Source organism: Zingiber officinale, chromosome 1A (assembly GCF_018446385.1).
Source record: "Zingiber officinale cultivar Zhangliang chromosome 1A, Zo_v1.1, whole genome shotgun sequence".
Taxonomy (NCBI): Eukaryota; Viridiplantae; Streptophyta; class Magnoliopsida; order Zingiberales; family Zingiberaceae; genus Zingiber; species Zingiber officinale.
In genome coordinates, this window is record NC_055987.1 from 71,407,916 (window position 1) to 71,424,860 (window position 16,945).

A 16,945-nucleotide genomic window follows, 5' to 3' on the forward strand; every position below is an offset into this window, starting at 1 on the left:
AATGCTTGTTATGATGCATTAAGTTGGCCAAGAAAAATGATTGTCACATGAAACATTCATTTGTCCAATCATAGGGAAAGCAAGTGTACAACTCATGTGCCCGTTGCCCTACGATTATGATTGGAAATTTCCAATTGATCATGTAACAACTCATTTCTGAAACATTGGTTGTAGTGTGTTATTGGATGGGGATTATTATGAAAAAGATAGATACAAACTTCCTCATATCTTTAAAGTTTTCAATAATTTGTGGTTTTGTGTAAGTTTTCACTAAGACGAGTTTATTTTTATTAAACTTTATTTTTCCTTGATAATATGGGACATATATAGTGTCTATGCAAAATTTCATGATTTTTGGGGTAGTGTACAATTAGTTGTGCTTTTCCAAATCTTGGTTCTGAAAGTTTTTCAGACATGCAGAACTATCAGGCTTCCCAATCGATTGGTCAATCGATTGGGAGGCTCGCACTTGGCCACATAAGGCATCTGAATCGATCAGTGGATCGATTCAGAGTACCTCGATCGATCAATGGATTTATTGAGAGTCTCGCACTTTTCCACAAAAGGCATCTGAATCGATCAGTGGATCGATTCAGAGAACCTCAATCGATCAATGGATCGTTTGAGAGACCCTTTCGTTTTTCCACAGAAGGCGTCTGAATCGATCCATGGATCGATTCAGACTTTTGTTCGACTTTCACAGAAGCATTGTGAATCGATCTACCGATCGATTCAATTACTCTCAATCGATTGGTCGATCGATCGAAGCCCTAAAACCCGTCTTAAACCCGTGGATCCGAATCGATCCCTTAATTTTTCCTTTTCTCTTTCTCTCTCTCAACGCGGCTTTTGCCCTAGGCGACTTCCCAGGCGACGGTTCTGCCTGTCTCGATCGTCACTCCGGCGTGCTTCTCCGGCGAAGAGGCGCTATTCCAATTCTCTTCCAGTTCTCTCTCGACACACTGGGCAGCTCCTTTCCTCTTCTCCGCGACCTCGCACAAAATGCGGACTCAAAACCCTAAACCTAGGTAAAACTCGTTGCTCTACTCCTTGTTGTTCCTTTTTGCTCCTATTCTTGACCTAATCTGTATTTTTGTGTGTCTTTGTGCATTGCATTATCCCTCATGCATTGCATTACTTGCATTACCCTTGAATCTTTGCATTACTGTCAAACCATTCACTGTCCCTTCCTCACGCACTTTGTATTCCTTCCCGTTCACTGTCAACCCTGGGCATCTCATGCATTTGTTTTCTATCCCACAGAAAGAAACAAAAGGTCCGTGAATCGGGCGAAGGGTCGTCTGTTCCTTCCTCACGTCCTCAACCTCCCACTGACCCTAGGTTTCCAAATGCTGCAATGCAACAAGCTTTCACCAAAAACACCTTCAAACTTATTCCCCCTAGATCAGTGAATTTGCAATATTATAGATCTTCTTGTTTTGATACCTATAATAGGTTCAAGCATTATAAACTTGACTCTTTGTTGACTTGTGAGAGGGACATCAATATAGGTCTTGTCTCTGAATTCTATAATAATTTACACACTTCAGATGGTGTAAATTATCGCACTCGTGTTGCAAAACGGAGCCTGGACTTCTCTTATGAGATTCTTCAATCTTATCTCGAATGTCTACCCTCAAACAATGATTTTGTCTTTTATCCGAATCTTCCCGATGAGCTGCCTCCACCTTTTGAGCATATTAGCATTGCCTCCATGCATCAGTTCTTCTTTGGTCGTCCTCGTCCGGATGGGCCAGATGCTCATATCACTAAGTTTTCTTCTCTTGAGTTATCGGCTGAAAATGCCGCTTTGTTTAAAGTAATCATCAACTGTCTTTTCCCCATTGCCTCTCGTGCCCTAGCCATTCTACGACCGCCTCATATGTTTGCTCTCTACGCCATTCGTCATTCCCTTGACATTAACATCCCTCTGAATATCTTTCATTGCATCATCCATTTCACCCAGCCCGTACAACAGACGATACATATGCCTTTCGGGCATCTTATCACAGATTGGCTGGCGTCCCAGAAGGTTGATGTCTCCCGGGGACGGCTGGAGCACATGACAGTGGCTTATTCTCGGATTTCTTCCCGCTCTTTCAAGAAGTCGGGTTTGATTGGTGGTCCCGCTGGAGTTCGATGGATCGATGGCCGTGCTTTTGGGGAGGGACCTCGGGCTCGCCACAGGGGGGATGCACAGGCCTTGGCTCCTGCGTAGGATGAGGCTGAGGAGGAGTTCCACGGGCCAGCTTCTCCGAATCTTGAGGAGACGGTTTCCACTCGCCTTGAGGAGCTGACCCTGGAGGTAGCCAGCCTGCGTACCACGTTGGATACCGTGGTCCAGCAGCAGACGTCGATGCAGGCGACTATGACTTCGATGCAGCGGACTCTGGACACACTAGTGGACTTAGTGGGCTCGTGGGTGACGGTCCACCCATCTCAGTCTGGTCCATCCCCCGCCCCTGTTCCCCCTGCTGAGGATGCCCCTGATCCTGACTCTGCGGTGGTTCCTGCTCCGGCTACTACGTCCGCTCCAGCTGCTGATCCTGCTCCCACTCCTCCTGGAGACGAGCTTATCGAGTTTTATGTTCCTATATGATGTATTTTTATCTTGTTGTATGGATGGTTGTTCTGGAGTCCTTTTTGTGAACTCTCTTTTATTTTGATTGTATGATATTTTTTTTGCTACACTCTCCTTTTGATTCTACATTTCAGTGTTGTTCTGTTCTGTTGATATATGTGTTTTAGGGGGAGCATTCATTGGATTTATCATATTTGCCTTGTGCACTTATTGAGGGGGAGTTATTTGCTTTTGATTTTTGACAAAGGGGGAGATCTATGTTGAAGTTCATGCTTATTGCTTATGCCTATCTTAGTAAATTAAAATCAAGCTTACTGCAATTATGCAATTATTATTTCAGCAAGCTACAATCATTATTTATCATTGTATTGGAAATTAGCCTAAACTTAAATAGATTGTCAAACATCAAAAAGGGGGAGATTGTTGGTGCAATCATGCCCTGGAAGTTTCAATGTGTTGACAATTATTTAAGTTTAGGTTAATACGGTGGAACTAACATGCATTGTGAGTTTGCAGGAGGAGTTTCTTGCAGGTCAGAAGACCAGATGCAAGAGAAGACCAAGAAGGTCGAGGACTGGATTCTTGGCAAAAAGAGTTCTTGCAGGTCAGAAGACCAGATGCAAGGCAAGAGAAGTCCAAGAAGGTCGGGGACCGGATTCTTGGCAAGAGAAACTCCTGCAAGTCACAAGATTATGTGTGTGATAGGCTCACTGTCAGAGATCGACTGGAAAATCGATTCAGACATGGCTGTGCGGCAAATTGCCTCTGAATCGATCATCCGATCGATTGAAGGTAAGGCAATCGATTGGCTGATCGATTGGTAAAGTTCTGCGCAGCACAGAATGCATCTGGATCGATCAGCCGATCGATTCAAGTTACTGAATCGATCGGCCGATCGATTCAAGTTACTGAATCGATTGGCCGATCGATCCGTGAACATTCTGTGCGAAGCACAGAATCGTTCTGAATCGATCAGCCGATCGATTCAAGTGATTGAATCGATCGGCCGATCGATTCAAGGGATTGAATCGATCGGCCGATCGATCCGTGAACATTCTGTGCGAAGCACAGAATCACACTGAATCGATCAGCCGATCGATTCAAGGTATTGAATCGATCGGCCGATCGATTCACGCAGCTTCTAATTTCATGAGCAAGCGCTTGAATCGATTCAAACGCTGCCCCAATCGATCCAAGTCAAATAAAAGAATCTGCACCGTCGATCTTGACGCGATGGCTTCCAACGGATAGTTGTGAATCGATTGGAATATGACCTCAATCGATCCACGGCGACGGCGGCGTGAGAAACGGCTAGTTTTCTCAACGTATAAAACACGAAAAGAAGCTGGAAAACATAGAAAACGAAAAACATACTGTTCCATTGCTCTCCAAGCCTTTTGAAAGCTCTCAAGTGATCAAGATTCAAAGCAAAGGGTTCAAGCTCCTCTCCACTACGTACTGAAATCTCACCTGCAAAGAAGAAGCTGATTAAAGCTTGTAATCCTTCTCTACTTCTTCTTTGTAGCATTTGTGATATTTATTTTGAAGAAAAGGAAGAGGTGTATTTCTGTTAAGGTTTCTCCACCTTCGGTGTGATTCCGAGAAGGAGGGTTTTTGATAGTGAAAGAGTGTGAGTGGTGTGGATCCTTGGATTAGTCACCTCCTTGAGGAGGTGGATACCAAGTAAATAACGGTGTTAGCATTGCCTTCAGATTTCCGCTGTACAGAACAAAGTTGGTCAGAAAAAGAAGTGAGCCATTCACCCCCCCCCCCCCTCTCTAGCTCAACCGATCCTAACATTTCTGACAGCCTCAGATAGAACTCAGTTAAGTGTGAAAGTAGCTGTCTCTAGAGCATGTCCCCAAAAGGAAATAGGAAGATCTGTATGACTCATCATCGATCGTACCACATCTAATAAAGTATGATTCCTCCTTTCTGATATACCATTCCATAGTGGTGTTCCAGGTGGAGTGAGTTGAGATATGATCCCACACTCAACGAGATGGTCATGAAACTTTTGACTAAGGTATTCCCCACCTCGATCTAATCAAACCATCTTAATACTCTTACCAAGTTGATTTTATACTTCATTCTTGAATTCTTTATTCACTGAAATTATCAGTAAAAGTAATGAAGTAATATTAGCCTCCTCTAGCTGCTACTCTAAAAGGGCCACATACATCAGTATGTATGAGTCCTAAAAGATCATTAGCCCTTTCGCGGTGTCCACTGAATGGAGTTTTTATCATCTTGCCTTGAAGACAAGATTTGCTTGCCTCATATGATTCAAAATCAAATGAGTCCAAAATCCATCCTTATGGAGTTGGGATATGCAACTCTCATTTTGTGAACTAAGCGAGAATGCCAGAGATATGTTTGATTCAAATCATTAGACTTGAACTATTTGGTATTTATGTTATAGATTGGGTTGCCAAAGTCTAGAACATAGAGTACATTCACAGGATGTGCACTATAATAGAACATTTCATTGAAATAAATAGAAAAAAATTTGTCCTTTATTACAAATGAAAAACCTTTCTTGTTCAAACAAGAAATAGAGATAATGTTCTTGGTCAAAGTAGGCACATAGCAGCACTCTTTAAGTTCTAAAACAAGCCCAGTAGGCAAAGATAAGGAATATGCTCCTACAGGGACAACAACAACTCTTGCACCATTGCCTACTCATAGGTCCACTTCGCCCTTTGTGAACACTCTACTATTTCTCAGCCCCTGCACATTCATACAAATGTGAGACGCATATCCGGTATCTAATACCCATGAAGAAGAAATAGATAGATTGATTTCTATAACATATATACCTGAGGCAGAAGTCTCACTTCTCTTCCTTTTTCAGTTCCTCTAGGTATACCTTACAGTTCCTCTTCCAGTGTCCGGTCTGACCACAGTGGAAGTAGGTTCCTTCCTTAGCAACCCCACCTTTGGGTTTCAGTGCATGAGTCTTGCCCTTTCCTTTGGATTGGGTCTTACCCTTACCTTTAGGCTTCCACTTGCCTTTGCCTTTAGACACAATCAAAATGGTACTAGGCTTTGGCTTCTTAAGGTTGAGTTCAATAGTTCTCAACATGCTCAACATCTTAGGCAGCGGTTTATCAATTTCATTCATGTTGCAGTTCATGACAAATTGACTATAGCTATTAGGCAATGATTGCAAGATAAGATCAGTGGCTAATTCTTGGCCTAGTGGGAATCCCAACCTTTGTAGATTCTCCACATTCTTGATCATTTTGAGCACATATGGCCCTACGGGACTTCCGTCTTGCATTTTGCATTGAAACAGTGCTTTAGAGATCTCAAATCTCTCATGCCTTGCTTGTCCTTGATATAATTTTCTAAGGTGTTCAACCATATCATAAGCATCCATGTTCTCATGTTGCTTCTGAAGCTCAGAGTTCATGGAGGCGAGCATAAGGCATGATACATCTAATGCATCATCTTAATGTGTGTAAGCATCCCTATCAGCTCTAGTGGCAGTAGCAGGGGGCACTTCAGGAATAGGCTGCTCTAGGACGTACAGTTTTCTTTCTCTCTTGAGAACTATTCTTATGTTTCTATACCAGTCTAGAAATTAGCTCCATTGAGCTTATTCTTATCAAGGATAGATCAGAGATAGTGTCTTCTACTTACTAGATGACATGGTGGTCTACAACAATAAAATGTAGAGAAGTATCATACTCATTTCAATTAATTAGACCTTTAATTAAATATATAACTTAGGTAGACAATGTTTATCAATTACATCCTATGTAACTCTTGTATCCTTAGGTGAACAACACTGTTTGCTCGTTTTTCCATCTTATAAAATCCATATTATAATTAATCTTGAGTTAGCTTTGGTTAATCGCCCAAGACTAGTATAATATGATTTACATCTTATGGGATATGCCTTTAAGTTCTCAATCCAATTGAGGTAACTTAATTAAGTCATACCCAAAGGTCGATAGTCGGACATCACAATTGTCCTGTCGCACTCTACCAAGATAAAACGAGCCACTTTGCTTTGGCAAACTTGACTATAGATGATCGAGGTAGTAGTGAGTACCAAGCTTTGGTAGGCATATGTAAATGACCTAATTACGATAGCTATACATGCATCACATACATCATGGCATATCATGGCATATATCAACATATACACAAGTTTAAACGTGGCATGGTTATGGCTCCCATAAACTACAATCTTCTCAAGCCAATGATAAGAGCGATAAGTCAACCTAGGTCTAAGCCGCTTCTCCAAGCACTTCCTTGGTTGTCGTGTGTGTTGTTGACCTTCCTTCCTTTTTCACCCATCTTCCAGAACACTAACTTTTTCTAATTTTGTACATTACAAAATCTAAAGAAACTCGAGTTACATTCGAGTTTAATCTAATTACAACAAGAATAAAAGGGATGAAGGCACAACACGTAGGCCGTATTATGAATTACAACATTACACACATCCAATCATATTGGGGTTAAAAGGGCCATAACCATGCACCATGTCATATCTATTCATAATATTTTATGACATAAAATTTACTATGATTTCAGCAAACAAATTATGAGCCGCAACATTTATTTTGCATACTCATTTTATGAGTTGCTGCTTTACCCGAGACCCTACTACCCATAATACCGACTATGTTTTGTTCTAAACAAAACACCTCTAGCCGAGACCTTGTTGGTCACACACCAACTATGTTTTGTTCCCAACAAAACACCCCCGGCCGAGACCTTGCTGGTCACACACCAACTATGCTTTGTTCCCTACAAAACACCCATTTCGGTTAAGGCTTAGGATTTGGCCGAGACACAAAATCTGGCCAAGACTCATAGTCTGGTCGAGATTCACTCTCTTGGCCGAATCCTTATGTGCCGAAACTCATAAGAGTTTGCAAATCACAGTAAATCCTATCATGCAATTTCTATATTATATATAAAATTCTAAAACTTAGCATAGCCCTTCGCATGTGGCTCTGATACCACTGTTGAGATCTAGCGCGCCAGAAGATGCGGAAACACAGCGGAAAAATACTAGATCCACTTATCCAGCGGATCCATGCAAAAGGGAAGAAACAATTTCTATTAAACTAATCTATGCTAACTACATGATAGGATTATACCTTTGTTGCGTGCCCTTCGCAATCCCGACAACAACCTTTTCTTTGGATCCAGATCTCAGCGCATTCAAGTGTCCGCGCCTCTATGGTATCCACACGAACATATCCTTCTTTCGTCCCACGAACGAAGCCTTCAGAGAAGAACCATTCCCTTGTGCTAGCAAGAAGTATGGTTTGACCATGGAAGAAAATTCGGCCATGGAAGGAGGAAGAATGAGGAGGAAGATCAAGAGACACCCATCTCATCTAATGAAAAATCTCACCAAAAACCTATTTATATTCATCCAATGAATATGAAGGGTTTTTGTCTCTTTGTATTCCTCTTAATAGGTTGGATTATTATATTGGATTAACCATTAATCTAATAACCTAATAAGTCTAACCCATTGAGTGTAACCCATCAATCCAATTTGTCTAATTCGAATTGAACTCAATCCAATGAGTGAGTTCATTTGAGTCTAACTCAATTAGTAACCAAAAGGCCTAATCATCTCATGATTGGCTCTTAGGGCTAATTACTAACAGAAATCTAGTTGGAACAAAAGAGATGATAAATTGGCATCAAAGAGTAAGATCGTGTTTTTGAAGAATAAAGATGCTGGTTTTTCATTGGTCAAAGGTAAAGAACCTATCCAATCTTCAAGAAATAGAGATATTAAATGCTTTAAATGTTTGGGAAGACGACATATTGCTTCACAATGTCCAAACAAAAGAATTATGCTTTTGAAAGAAAATGGTGATATTGAAACTGAGTGTGAGTCCGAAGATGATAATGTTGTGCCACCATTGATGGAATGTGATGTAAAAGAGTTTCTCGTCGAAGGTGAATCCCTTGTCACTAGGCATGCTCTAAATGTGCAAGTGAAGGAAGAAGATGAAGAACAACGAGAAAACCTATTTCATACCTGTTGCTACATCAACGACAAGGTATGTAGTATGATTATAGATGGGGGAAGTTGCACTAATGTTGCTAGTATTATCTTGGTTGAGAAATTGTGCTTACCTACCACTAAACATTCTAGACCTTATAAACTACAATGGTTGAATGATTGCGGGGAAGTTAAGGTCACTAAGCAAGTGTTGGTTTCATTATCCATTGGTAGGTATCATGATGATGTTCTTTGTGATGTAGTACCAATGCATGCAAGTCATTTGCTTTTAGGTAGACCATGGCAATTTGATAGGAGAGTCATGCATGATGGCTTCACAAATAAATATTCTTTTAAGATGCATGATAAACTTGTAACTCTTGTACCATTAACTCCTAAGCAAGTATATGAAGATCAATTGAGGATAAAAAAGAGAGTGAAAAAAGAAAAGATTGTGAGAGAAAAAAAATGAAAAAGAAAAGGAGTGTGAGAAAAGAAAAAGTGAGGATGAGAGTAGTGAAAAAAAGAATGAAAAAGAAACAAAAAAATAGAGCAAGAGAGTAAAAAAGGGAGCTTTATGCAAAAGAAAGAGAGGTTAAGAGAGCTTTTTATTCAAAAGCCGATAATTGTACTTTTATACAAGGAGGCTTATTTCAACACTAACAATTTTAACCGTTCTTTGCCTAGCGTTGTTAAATCTCTTTTCAGGAATTTGATGATATCTTTCCTGAAGAAGTTCCTGATGGATTGCCACCACTTAGGGGATTAGAGCACCAAATTGACTTCATCCCAGGAGCAGCCATTCCTAATCGCCAGCCTATATGAGCAATCCTATGGAGATGAAGGAGCTTCAAAAGCAAGTTGAAGAGTTGATGAGAAAAGGGTATGTCAGAGAAAGTTTGAGTCCTTGTTCAGTTCCTATTTTGCTTGTGCCTAAGAAGGATGGAACTTAAAGAATGTGCGTTGATTGCAGGGCTATCAACAAAATTACGGTAAAGTAACGTCATCCTATTCCTAGATTAGATGATATGGTAGATGAACTATATGGTTCTTGCATTTTCTCTAAAATTGATTTGAAGTCTGGCTATCATCAAATTCGCATGCGTGAGGGAGATGAATGGAAAACTGCTTTTAAGACTAGGTATGGTTTGTACGAATTGTTAGTCATGTCATTTGGGCTAACTAATGCACCTAGTACTTTCATGAGATTAATGAATCATATTTTGTGTGCTTATATTGGGAACTTTGTTGTAGTATATTTTGATGACATCTTGATTTATAGTAAGAATTTAGATGAGCATGTTGATTATTTATAAAAAGTTCTACTTGTTTTGTGAAATGAAAAATTGTATGCTAACCTTCAAAAATATTCTTTTTGCACTAGTCAAATAAAGTTTCTTGGTTATATTGTTAGTGCTAGGGGAATAGCAGTTGATGAAGAAAATGTTAAGGCAATTCGTGAGTGGCCAACACTAAAAACGATAACTAACGTACATAGCTTTCACGGATTGGTAAGTTTCTATAGGAGATTTGTTATAAATTTTAGTTCTATAGCTGCACCCTTAACTGAAGTTGTTAAAAAGAATGTTGGATTTCATTGGGATAGTGAACAAGTTTCAGCTTTCAACTTACTTAAGGAGAAGCTAAGTTCTGCACCATTACTTGCATTACCTAACTTTGCTAAAACTTTCAAAATTGAGTGTGATGGATCAGGAATAGGTATTGGAGCTATGCTAATACAAGAAGGTCAACCTCTTGCTTATTTTAGTGAGAAACTCAACGGAGCAGCTTTGAACTATCCAACTTATGACAAGGAGATGTATGCATTGGTGAGGGCTTTAGAGACTTGGCAGCATTACTTGTGGCCCAAAGAGTTTGTCATTCACACTGACCATGAATCGTTGAAGCATTTGAAGAGCCAAAGTAAGTTGAATAGACATCATGGAAAATGGGTGGAGTTTATTGAATCATTCCCTTATGTGATCAAATATAAACAAGGTATGGAAAATATTGTTGCAGATACTTTGTCTCGAAGGTATACCTTGATCTCTACTTTGAACACTAAATTGTAAGGATTTGAATACATTAAAGATCTATATTCTAATGATCCTGACTTTGGATATATGTTTGATGTTTGTGAATATGCTACATTTGGGAAGTTTTATAGGCATGAGGGATTTCTTTTTAGAGTGAATAGGTTGTGTGTCCCTAATTGTTCATTAAGGGAATTATTAATCCAAGAAGCTCATGGTGGGGGACTAATGGGGCATTTTGGAGTAATAAAAAATCTAGAAGTGTTGGTAGAGCATTTCTTTTGGCCACACATAAACCAAGATGTAGTCAAATTTTGTGAGAAGTGTATTACATGTAGGCAAGCAAAATCTAGATCTTTACCTCATGGATTGTATGCACCTTTACCAATTCCTAGTGAACCTTGGGTTGATATTTCCATGGACTTTGTTGTAGGACTACCAAGGTCTAAACGAGGTATGGATTCCATTTTTGTTGTTGTGGACAGATTTTCTAAAATGTCTCATTTTATTCCTTGTAAGAAAACAGATGATGCTGACCATATTACGGATCTATTTTTCAGGGAGATAGTCCGACTTCATGGAGTATCGAGGAGCACAGTTTCAGATCGTGATACAAAGTTCCCAAGCTACTTTGGAAGACACTATGGGGAAAATTGGGAATAAAGCTTGTGTTTTCTACAACTTGTCATCCACAAGCAGATGGACAAACTGAGGTAGTAAATAGAACTTTATTTACTTTATTGAGAGCTATCATTCAAAAGAATTTAAAAGGTTGGGAAGATTGTTTACCACATGTTGAATTTGCTTATAATAGATCTATGCATTCTACTACTAATTTTTCACCTTTTGAAGTGGTATATGGGTTCAACCCTTTAACTCCTTTAGATTTGTCACCTTTGCCTGTCTCTAAGCATGCCAGTTTAGATGGTACCAGAAAAGCTGAGTTTGTGAGGCAACTACATGAAAAAGTTCGATTGCAAATTGAAAAGAGAACTGAACAATTTGCTATGCAAGCCAACAGGGGACGAAAGAAAGTGATATTTGAACCCAGAGATTGGGTTTGGGTTCATATGAGGAAGGAAAGATTCCCTACTAAACGTCATACTAAGTTGCATCCACGAGGAGATGGTCCATTTCAAGTTATTGCTAGAATCAATGATAATGCATACAAGCTTGACTTACTAGGTGAGTATAATGTGAGTGCTACATTTAATGTTTCTGATCTTTCTCCCTTTGATGTAGGTGATCAAGATTCGAGGACGAATCCTTTTGGGGAAAGGGGGAATGATGGAGTCAAAGAAAGAGAGCAACAAGCTAATGATATGGATCATGGTTAACCCACTCTAGATGTTAATGAAGATCCATTATGCATCAATGGAGGCCCAATTACAAGGGCTAAGGTTAGAAAGATGAAGGAAGCACTTAATGTACTAATTGAAGGTGTGAAGGCCAAAGCTACCATTGAAGAAGGTTTGACCAAGAGCAAGTCATTCGGCATAGTCAACCTAATTCAAGCCTTAGATGAGTTTAATTAGCACTTAAGTCTTATGTCTATGTAGTAGGAATATGTAGGCTTAATTTAGACTCAATTTCTACTTTTATTTGGGTTGTAATAAAGCCATTAGCTTAAAATGGCTAAGTAGTCTACATAGGTCTTTACTAAATGGGCTTTCTTTTATCCTTTTAGGGGTTTTTGGTCACCTTATAGCTATAAATAAAGGGGGTGACGACCACACATGTATCTTTGACATATTTTTCAATCTATAGCATGGTGAGGGTTGCACTTGTTGGTTCTTCATTGAATTAGAACTTATCAAGGCATTTCCTTGTGGCATTCGAAGACTTATCAACCTCCATCCCAAGGTTGTGGTGTCTACCATCTTTTATACAAAGGTTCATGCTTTTCTAAGCATTGGGTCAAGGTTCTTTTCATCAATCTTATCAATTTAGTTCTTTCTTTCTTTCTTTTTCCATTGGGTTCTTGAGATATCTTTCTCTTTGGATTCACATCACCTCTCCCTCACACACCACCCTCTGCCAATTCCGCTGGTGATCCTTATCCTTGATGCGCATCCGCAACCGATCGGCCTGATGTTGCACATCTCAGCGTCGGTCGAGCTTCTATCTATTCTACCCCCTCATCTGAATTTTTCCCGGTGGACCTTCTCTTCAACTAGCCATTCACGTATGTCTTCTGTGGCTGGAGATCGGCAAATCAGAGCCCTAATCTGCTGGAGTGAAGCTTGGGTTCCAGCGACAGATCTTTGGGTTGTATTAGCATTCCAAAAGGTTTTCTTCCCTCCCGTGGCATAACATCCAAGTCCCACTACCGGCCGATTCCTTCATCATAGTATGCTTCCCTCCTCACCTTGATGGAGCCCTAATCGATCTGGTCAGTCATCACCCCTTCTCCTTTCCTTTGCCGCAGTATGTCCCAGTTCTTCTTACCAATGCTATTAATCGTTCAACACCTGATGTAGCCTCGTTATTGGTAGCATTTTTTTGTGCACACCAGAAGCACAACTGGTTGCAGATCTGATAGCAATTCTAGAGGTGCTGAGGGATTATGGGTGGGGGGTCAGATCTGAAATTGTCGGAGGAAGCTAAGGTGCGTGCTGTGTAGGTAACAAAATATGTTGGTTATGTATTAAAGATTCATTTGCGAGGTGGTTTATCTAGTTAGGTTAATTTGAATGAAAGCATGATCATTATCAAGATGTTAGAAGGATTAAACCTAACGAAATGAAGGTTATGTATTTAGTTAAACCTAACAGGATTAATGAGATTGGTTAACTGTCAAATGTGGGGCTAATAATTGAAATGGAATTAATATATAGATTTATAATTAGATTAGGGTTAAGTTAGCTATTTGGTTCATAATGGATTTAGCTAATTAGTTCATTCTTGACTAGTATATCATATATTATGTGATCATAGGACTTGGGTTCGGGGCGAGCGTCTCGACGTGGGACTACTTAATACGGTCTACGTATAAAGGCGGGTACTTTTTACTTTGACTCTCTTTAGTTCTTTGGAACTTGGTGCATGAGCTATTATTTTGGATAAGGACTTCTATACCTTGATTCCACTCATATTTTTCTTGTGCTTGATACTTCCACTCAAACCTTTGAGTTATTCATTTCTATATCAATACAGTCTCTTGTTGTCATTTATGATATTTAGCAGATATTAGATACCAACCTTGTATGCTTTGATTATTATTTATTTATTTATTATATTGAGCATGCTGGCTTCATGTTAGCATACTCGATTCCTGTTTACATGTATATGATGACTGTTGTATTTTGCATATCATATCATTGCATACATGTTAACGACAAATTCTCCCTTGCGGTTGAGAGAGTCGTTAACCAGGGTCACATGCTCGACCACTCAAGAGAGTGGTAGCTGGAGCAGATGTCGCTTGTCCTGTCGTGCCGCACTCGACCACTCATGGGTAGTGGTAGGTGGAGTTGCGAGCAGCAGGGACCCCCTTCGCTTTGTAGCTAGTTAGCTACTCAGCACCTGTCTACTCGGTCACTCGAGAGTAGTGGCGGCCTTTGAGTAGTCAGTTGTTATCGATCTGGCCTCTCGACCATACAGGGGTCGTGGTGCATAGAGGTGGGTGGGGTGACCATCCATGCATACGCAGTTATGATTATATCGGATGATCTTGTTGCTTACTTATGCTACTGTTGCTTACTTATGCTGATATGCTTACATATGTTGAGATATATATTTGTTGTATGTGTTTACCTCACATGTTACCCTTGTAGTTATGGGTAGCTTTGTAGCAGAGTTGTTCTACTCCTGATTTTACTACCCTACGATATGGTGTCAGGTATGGACATTTATTATGATAACATGGTAGTATCTACTATTACTTTTCGTATGAGACTGTACACCTTTGTATTTCTAGTTATTAATTAAGTTCATGCACTATCTTTCCTTTACCCACTGAGTTCCAGCACTCAACACCCCACAAAATGATTTTCTTTCGCTAGGTAGCAGGTAGATGAATCAAGGATGCTTGGGAGAGTCCTAACTGCCGGTCTTACGTTACATCCGAAGACTGCATCGGGGTTCGTTTATTCTTTACTCGTATTTTGTATTTGGTGTTATATTAATTCGATTATCTCTTGGAGTTTATTATGTGGAGTTGATTTTGTGTTGTTGTGGTGTTGTATAAGGCCTAGCCAGCTAGCAGTGTGTAATTTTAGCTTGTATGGGGTTTTTTTTTTTTTTATCATTTTTCCACTGTGTTGGTTTATAGTACAGCCGGGTAGACTGTTTAATATATATATATATATATATATATATATATATATATATATATATATATATATATATATATATATATATATATAAAATTACGTGGTTGTGTATATATTCTAATCGTGTGGGCTGATGGTTATATTGTGTGAATATTGTTGTATATATGCTTTATATTGTCACCGTTACATGAGAGATGTTGTCGAAATTTTACCAGTAGGGACTCCTCTGGGGCGTGACATGGTTAATTAGTATGATCTGTGGATATATATCTGAGTTTCATTTGTGATACAAGGGAGGTGTTGTTCGATTTTTGTCAGACAAATGCACCCCTGAGGCATAACATAAACAATCAAGCATGATGAACAATGAGACAACATAGATATCATGTAGACTCAAGATAAGGATAATCAACAAAGTGTCAATCTTAGGAATCGATCTAGAGTAAAGTCAGGGTATGCAAATAAGTACTACCAAATCAATAAAATAAATCATGCACTAAGGACAAAGGTCTTATTGACTCTCTTAATTCTTTAGTAAATATTTCACTTGAGACTGCATCATTTGATCTCTTTATATATATCATGCACTATCTTCTTATATTAGTTGAATATTTTTACTCACTATCCCTTGCTTTCTCTTTATTTCCAGGTTAGCAAGTAGAGGATGTGTTATGTCTCTCAAAGATCCTGGCTGTCGGTTCCACATAACACTCAAGATTCTATTTTTCCTAAGTTTTATTTGTATATACACTTTGTTTCATTCGTGAATTTAGCCATATGGTGTCCTTTTATTCGGACTTGTACATGTTGTATAAGTCATACTAGTACGCATTGGTGTTAGTTTCTATATTTTGTGGAATGGATTTGGTAAATCCCTTCCTTGTGTATGTTTTCTGTTGTTTGTTGTGGGATTGTGTGAATCCCTTTACCCTATTGTCGGTATGTTTGTTTTTATGCTTTCGCTGTGTGGTTAATTAGTATGATCTGTGGATATATATCTAAGTTTCATTTGTGATATAGGGGAGGTGTTGTTCGATTTTTGTTAGACAAGTACACCCTCAAGGCGTAACATAAACAATCAAGCATGAAGAACAATGAGACAACATAGATATCAAGTAGACTCAATGTAAGGATAAGCAACAAAGTATCAATCTTAGGAACCGATCTAGAGTAAAGTCAAGGTAAGCAAATAAATATTGCCAAATCAATAAAATAAATTATGCACTAAGGACAAAGGTCTAAAAGAGGTCAAAAGAAACCCACCTTTTTGTAGATCTTAATAACTATCCTCAAGTTAAAGGCATGCCTCAAGTTCAAATCCTACAAGTATAAGATATGAGGTACAACTAAGTACCGAAATAATCACTACAAAAAAATAGATTTTGTGATGAATTGTGTGACAAATTAAAAAAAAATTGTTGCAAAAAAAAATTTGTGACAAATTTTGCGATGAAAAATATTTGTCATAGAAAAGTCATCCCTAATTTTCTACGACGAAAATAAGAAATTTATCATAAATTTTGCAATGAATTTTATTTTCATCGCAAAATTAGTTGGAAACTTTGTAATATTTAGAAATGTAGATGTATGATAAATTTATTTTCATCTAAGATTTTACAATGATTTTTCAAATTTAATGTTGATTTTTGTGATGAAAATAAGAAATTTGTCGCAAATTTTGAGATGAATTTTATTTTGATAGCAAAATTAGTTGGAACATCGCAAAATTTAGATACACACATTTACAACAATTTTTTTTCTATTGTAGATTTTCCAACGAATTTTCAAATTTGTTGCTAATTTTTATGATAAATTAAGAAATTCGTCGATGAAATTTGTGACGAATAATTAAACTTGTTTCTAAAATTTGCAACGAATATGGGAATTTATCGTAGAAATTTGTGACGAATTTAAAAATTTGTCGCAGAATTTGCGTTGAATTTGAGAATTCATCGTAGAAATCTGTGATAAATTTAGAAATTCATCACTGAAATTTGTGACGAATTCCTAGATTTGTTGCAGAAATTTGTAACAAATTCCTAGATTCATCGCAGATTCTACGACGAATCTG